This window comes from Schistocerca americana, chromosome 7 (assembly GCF_021461395.2).
Source record: "Schistocerca americana isolate TAMUIC-IGC-003095 chromosome 7, iqSchAmer2.1, whole genome shotgun sequence".
Classification (NCBI taxonomy): Eukaryota; Metazoa; Arthropoda; class Insecta; order Orthoptera; family Acrididae; genus Schistocerca; species Schistocerca americana.
This window is the reverse complement of record NC_060125.1, coordinates 56,799,928-56,807,132: the sequence shown is the minus strand read 5'-3', so window position 1 is coordinate 56,807,132 and position 7,205 is coordinate 56,799,928. Positions and strand designations below refer to the sequence as shown.

At 41.5% G+C, this 7,205-nt stretch overlaps 1 protein-coding gene across 1 annotated transcript in view; it reads left to right on the top strand.

The window, feature by feature from the left end:
• The first annotated feature begins 762 nt into the window (after positions 1-762).
• LOC124622337 (cytochrome P450 4C1-like) overlaps positions 763-7,205 on the top strand; it is a 126,057-nt gene continuing 119,614 nt past the window's right edge. The window contains exon 1 of the mRNA XM_047148014.1: positions 763-849. The gene's annotated coding sequence lies outside the window, so the exon portion shown is untranslated. The remainder of the gene's footprint in view (positions 850-7,205) is intronic.

Sequence of the window (7,205 nt, the reverse complement as noted above, 5' to 3'; positions counted from 1 at the left end):
TGTGCGTGTCTGTGTGTGCGTATGCGTGATCGGAAGGCTTTTTTTCTGCCAGGTATGTTTGGTTAAGGTAGAAGCGTTGGAGGAGGGTGCTAGTGTTCTCAAACATCAGTGCATAGAAAACCCTGGATAATCTATTTGTGGCGCAAATTTATATTTAGATGTGATTCACAAACGCTGAAAATATGTTTTTTATTATGAAGAAGACTCTTCATAAGGTGATGGCGAATGTCTTAAGCGATCTATTTGACTCTTGTAAATTGTTAAACAACTGAAATAAAATGATCGTATGGCATTGTTGGCCGGAAGGCCGCATGCGGGGGAGTTCGGCCGCCGTATTGCGAGTCCTTTATAGTTGACGCCACTTCGGCGACTTGCGAGTCAATGAGGATGAAATGATGATTAAAGACACACAACACTCAGTCATCACGAGGCAGGGAAAATCTCTGACCGCGCCCGGAATCGAACCCGGGACCCCGTGCACGGGAAGCGAGAACGCTACCGCAAGACCACGAGCTGCGGACGTTAAACAATTAATCTGATAAGATAGTGCAAATTTATCTGCAGCCATTTACGATGTTGCAATTGCTGCGATCTCGCAGTCGGGAGCTTGTGGAGTCACGCGTTATGTATTTATAACGGATTTCACTAAGCTCTATTTTGCTTACTATTAGCGACAGGCTAGACCACATCTGAAGAACCGGTATCTCTAGCTACCGGACGACGAGCAGGTGGGGAGGAGGGGAGGTAGGCTGGGACGTAAGAGTGAGCTAGTAGCTGTGCATCGAGCTGAAGGTATCAGCAGCTGCCGCCACGCTGTCCTGGTGACATTTTCTGGGATCAGTTTTTCAGGTAGTTGTGTTATTACAATGATTTTTCTCAATTCCCAGTGCGTGTGACGCACTATGATCTGCTGTTTACGAGTATGTTTTCTTTTTATTTTCCATGATAATTTTGATGTGTTAATTAGGGCCGTGAAGCATTTTTCGTCAGTTGTGGCAATGTGTTTTGACCTTCCAATATTTCAGTGATAGTCTGCTGCCCTACCTCTTCTTACCATGTACCTGTCTACAAGTTCCTCAGCAGCTACACACTTGTAGGTCGGTAGGAGGCAATTCTTCCGGCGGCAGCTGTAGAACAGTCCCCTGCCAATTTTGAGTAGTGCTGTGGACAAGAGCACACAGCAAGGTGAACATATACACACACGTGATCGAAAAGGCGACCAAAATCCGTTTCAAGCGTTTCGTATACACGAAGGCGAACAGCTCTGGTGCATTCAGTCTGGGGTAGGGGAATAGGACGAAATTGTCTCCTGCACTGTGGGTTTATGGGCCATTTCATATAGGTAACAAGCGAGGGTTACTATACTTTCAACTACTTAGTTTCAACTACATTTCAAGGTCAGTCCCACTCTATTTTTCCCTGTTCTCTACATGCAAAAGGCACACACAGTGAATTACATGTAGTTTCTATTCATATTAATGCAGAATTTCTGGTTCGCGAGTGCTTTTTTAGTGTAAAATTTGTAAAAATGCCACGAAAATGTGTAAATATGGTAAATAACTTTTGTTATATTTGTGGTGAAACAACATTTTCCTCACAGAAACGGAATCTGACGCCTCTTGTAAATACTGCCTATCAGTATTATTTCGGTATGATAAGAGATCCTGTTAGGATGTTTGACAGAGTAGAGAATATGAAAGCAAATACTCCTGAACAAAAACTTTTATTAATGTTGGCATATACATTTACACACAGAAAATAACTATTTCTTTATTTTTGTTTCTTGTAGTTTTAATAACATCCAGCAAAAATTTTAAGGTATTAGTTATGTCTACATCTGAATTATATATTTCATTCTCCAGCCAGTAATTTGACAAGTACAAGAAAGGTATGTTTTTGGTTTCCAATACATACCCAGTTTTTTCCTGTAAACTACCTCCTTTATGGCTTTATCAGTTAATTCTATTCCGTCTTGCAGTTCTTCTAGCTGAGAGCATTCGGGAATTTTAGTTTTCCCTCTTATTTGGTTGGTTGTTTGGAGAAGAAGACCAGACAGCGAGGTCATCGGTCTCATCGGATTAGGGAAGGAAGTCGGCCGTGCCCTTTGAAAGGAACCATCCCGGCATTTGCCTGGAGCGATTTAGGGAAATCACGGAAAACCTAAATCAGGATGGCCGGACGCGGGATTGAACCGTCGTCCTCCCGAATGCGAGTTCAGTGTCTAACCACTGCGCCACCTCGCTCGGTCCCCTCTTATTTCCGGCATAACACAGTTATTTAAACACTCCACATCATCCTGGGTATATGTTGACAGATCATCAGCTCCATATACTTTCGGAATTTCCAAACTGAACTTAAACTTTACAATTTTTACAAACTAATTCCCATTGACGATGTTACTGCCTCAGTTTGAAACTCTGCAAACGGTTTTTCTGTTACTAAGTGCACAAAACGGAGTCCAAAAGATTCAGAAACAATGTAACCATCCTTTTTAAGCAGATCCAGATGAGAATGGGGCTTTATAAATAGATTTTTTTTCTGTCCTTTAATGTAGTAAACGTTCTCGATGCTGGCATTTTCGGCCAGTACTTCATCATATGGTCTCTTACCACAGCTATTTACAGTAAATACTGACAGCTTATATTCTCCACTTTCTATACGCTGTGTGTAAAGTAAATTGTTAGTCTTGCCTGTACATCCGCAGTGGCAGGAGCAGTTTATGCTCCTTTGTGGCAATTGTTTTATCCATGTATCCCAGTTTTCGTTTTATGGCTTCGACCTCTTCTATTTCCAGTTTTTTTCGCACACTGAGTACGTTAACACGACAGAATGGAGTAATTTCTTTAGTGTGGAATGATTTAAGCCCGTTTGAAATGGTTCAAATGGCTCTGACCACTATGCGACTTAACTTCTGAGGTCATCAGTCGTCTAGAACTTAGAACTAATTAAACCTAACTAACCTAAGGACATCACACACATCCATGCCCGAGGCAGGATTCGAACCTGCAACCGTAGAGGTCGCTCGGTTCCAGACTGCAGCGCACGGCCACTCCGGCCGGCAAGCCCGTTTCATAGATTGTTTTTCTTAAGACTTATGGTCTTAAGACTTATACTATTTGTAGGAATAAATCTCAATTCGGCCATGTCTGTATCCGACGATATTGTGGAGAAAATGTCCCGGATTGAGACAAATATGTTTCTGCTGCTTTAATATAGCAAAAAATGGTTCAAATGGCTCTGAGCACTATGGGACTTAACATCCATGGTCATCAGTCCCCTGGAACTTAGAACTACTTAAACCTAACTAACCTAAGGACAGCACACAACACGCAGTCATCACGAGGCAGAGAAAATCCCTGACCCTGCCGGGAATCGAACTTGAGAACTGGGGCATGGGAAGCGAGAACGCTACCGCACGACCACGAGCTGCGGACTTTAACATAGTACTTCTGTGTAATACTTACATTGACTTTGTTGGAGTCAGTTTTAAGAATCTCCACGTAATTTACAGATGGATAATTGAAACTGTATGCCGGCAGAGCATAACCTACAAGCTCTTCTAGACCCCAGTAAACAAGCTGTAGAACGTTGGTAAACATCACACCGCAACTGCTCTGTTAGCTGACACCACATGGGTGTGATTGGCACTGAGTACAGTGGCGCGCGCTGTAAATACTCTTCGTAAGAGTTTAAAAGACTTCAACAGTTTTACACACGGTCAAACACACAGTCCATTCTGTAGTTGTATACTGTAGCCTCCAGTCTGGTAATATCAAGTTGTTTAGACAAGGAGAATGTGAATGTGAAAACACACTTGACCTCTTATAGTTCAATTCTTTTATCTTGGCGGCTCGCACATGCCCGCCTAGACGCGGGAGATTGCTGCGTTGCCAGTTGCATACGACGCACGCGCCAATAGAAGCAGCGCCATAGTATAGCATAGTTCGCAAGCTTACGTTTACGGAGGAGCGCGCAGTTCGTGAAGTAAAGCCACTTTACCACGGCCGCATTAACCCTTTCGCTGCTACAGAGACGTGCTCCTGGCATTCCGCGCTGTGCGCGATTTTGTCACTGCACTGCTCGCCTGTGCTGACACATGGTGTTCCGACTGCTTTGACACTCTTATCATTCGATTCCACAAAAACTATTTGGCCCAAAAATTAGATTTTTACACATCTTCTTGACTGATACCTTCCCCCCATAAATGACTTAATTTTGTTTCGATGTTCAACGCAGTTATTATGCAGCATTAAATATAGTAAACCATTGCACGAAATTTTGAAGAGTTTGCAGAGGTAAAAGTCCATATAGTATACTTTCCGTATGGTCGATTTTAGTTGCCACAATGTTGAGAATGAAATGTGGACAAGATACCTAAATTTCATACAAAATTTACTGTATAACAATATCTCATTTAATTTAAGTACCACATAGGTGTCGTATGTAATATTGAGAAATATTCCGTCTTTCGCGACTGTAACAAAAGTTTTATTTACACCGGGCACGTTTGGCTTCTAATTTTTGGGCCAAATAGTTTTTGTGGAATCGAATGATAAGAGTGTCAAAGCAGTCGGAACACCATGTGTCAGCACAGGCGAGCAGTGCAGTGACAAAATCGCGGAATGCGGGTCTCACGTGTCTGCAGCAGCGAAAGGGTTAATAAAGAGACAAAGCACTAGAAATTTCAAAAAATTGCATTCAAACGAATAAAACCCGTGATGTAAGACACTTCGATATTGTTTTTAAATAAAGAAAATGTTTAGCATCACACGAGGTTTGAACTGTTTACCTTTTCATTACTAACCCAACGCCTTAACCGTTACGCTAACGCATCCCGACCTGTTACGTAACTCCATAAGGGTTCTAACAGGTCACGCAAAATTCTGACACATTTGGTATGACTATGAATTACTCACACTTAGTCGAAGTACAATAGGAAATAAACAATTACCGCTGTTCTTTATTGCGAAAAAGCGGTTCGTGAAATTGGTACAAACACTTTTCCTTGCTATCGCCTGAATTAGAAGTCTTATTGCTTCTTTGGTTTAATTAATTAATAGAATATGAAGCAATTGGTACAAAGAATGCTTTTTCCAAACTTTCTATAAAACAAAGTCTGCTATCAAGACATTGCTTTTATTCTATTACTTTATTTATGACCGAACGTTTCTAAAACTGAAGACACTCGTCCGTGCTGTGCTCTGCTCTGCAGTCGAGATCTGGCAAAATTGTTCTCTGTTCATTGGCTGACTGCGTTTTATGACGTCAGATGCGCAGAACGAACCTAAACTCGGCCGCCAACATAAATGACGCGCACTTTAGCAACAAATAATCCTGAGTTAACAACCAGCACCAAAACCGATACAGGGATTAGTGAACATAGGGTTCTCGTAGCGAGATTGAACATTGTAATTCCCAAATTCTCGAAAAATAAGCGAAAAATATACCTATTCAAAAAAGCGGATAAAAATTCACTTGACGCCTTCCTCAGAGACGATCTCCACTCATTCTAAATTAATAAATAAGTGTAGACCAGGCGTGGCTTAAATTCAAAGAAATAGTATCGGCAGCAATTGAGAGGTTTATACCAAATAAACTTACAAACGACGGAGCTGATCCTCCTTGGTACACAAAACGGGTTAGAACACTGCTGCAGAAACAACGAAACAAACATGCAAATTTAAACAGACACAAAATCTCCAAGATCGGCGATCCTTTACAGAAGCTCGAAACTTAGCGCGGAATTCAATGCGAGACGCCTATAACACTTTCCACAACGAAATTTTGTCTCGAAACCTGGCAGAAAATCCAAAGAGATTCTGGTAGTTTGTGAAGTATGTTAGCGGCAAGAAACAAACAATGCCTTCTCTGTGCGATAACAAAGGGGATACTATCGAAGACAGTGCTGCCAAAGCAGATTTACTAAACACAGCCTTCCGAAATGGCGTCACAAAAGAAGACGAAGTAAATATTCCAGAATTCGAATCGAGAACAGCTGCTAACATGAGTAACGTAGAAGTAAATATCATCGGGGTAGTGAAGCAACTCAAATCACTTAATAAAAGAAAGTCTTCTGGTCCAGACTGTATACCAATTAGGTTCCTTTCGGAGTATGCTGATGCATTAGCTCCATACTTAACAATCATATACAACCGTTCGCTCGACGAAAGATCCGTACCCAAAGGCTGGAAAGTTGCACAGGTCACACCAATATTCAAGAAAGGTAGTAGGAGTAATCCACTAAATTACAGGCCCATATCGTTAACGTCGATATGCAGCAGGATTTTAGAACATATATTGTGTTCGAACATTATGAATTACCTCGAAGGAAAAGGTCTATTGACACACAGTCAACATGGGTTTAGAAAATATCGTTCCTGTGAAACACAACTAGCTCTTTATTCACATCAAGTGCTGAGTGCTATTGACAAGGGATTTCAGATCGATTCCGTATTTCTGGATTTCCGGAAGGCTTTTGACACTTTACCACACAAGCGGCTCGTAGTAAAATTGCGTGCTTATGGAATATCGTCTGAGTTATGTGACTGGATTTGCGATTTCCTGTCAGAGAGGTCACAGTTCGTAGTAATAGACAGAAAGTCATCGAGTAAAACAGAAGTGATTTAAGGCGTTCCCCAAGGTAGTGTTATAGGCCCTTTGCTGTTCCTTATCTATATAAACGATTTGGGAGACAATCTGAGTAGCCGTCTTCGGTTGTTTGCAGATGACGCTGTCGTTTATCGACTACTAAAGTCATCAGAAGATCAAAACAGACTGCAAAGAGATTTACAAAAAATATCTGAATGGTGCGAAAAGTGGCAGTTGACCCTAAATAATGAAAAGTGTGAGCTCATCCACATGAGTGCTAAAAAGAACTCGTTAAACTTCGGTTACACGATAAATCAGTCTAATCTAAAGGCTCTAAACTCAGCTAAATACCGAAGTATTACAATTACGAACAACTTAAATTGGAAAGAACAAATGTTGTGGGGAAGGCTAACCAAAGGCTGCGCTTTATTGGCAGGACACTTAGAAAATGTAACAGACCTACTAAGGAGACTGCCTACCCTACGCTTGTACGTCCTCTTTTAAAATACTGCTGCGCGGTGTGGGATCCTTACCAGGTAGGACTAACGGAGTACATCGAAAAAGTTCAAAGAAACGCAGCAGGTTTTGTATTATAGCGAAATATGGGAGAGAGTGTG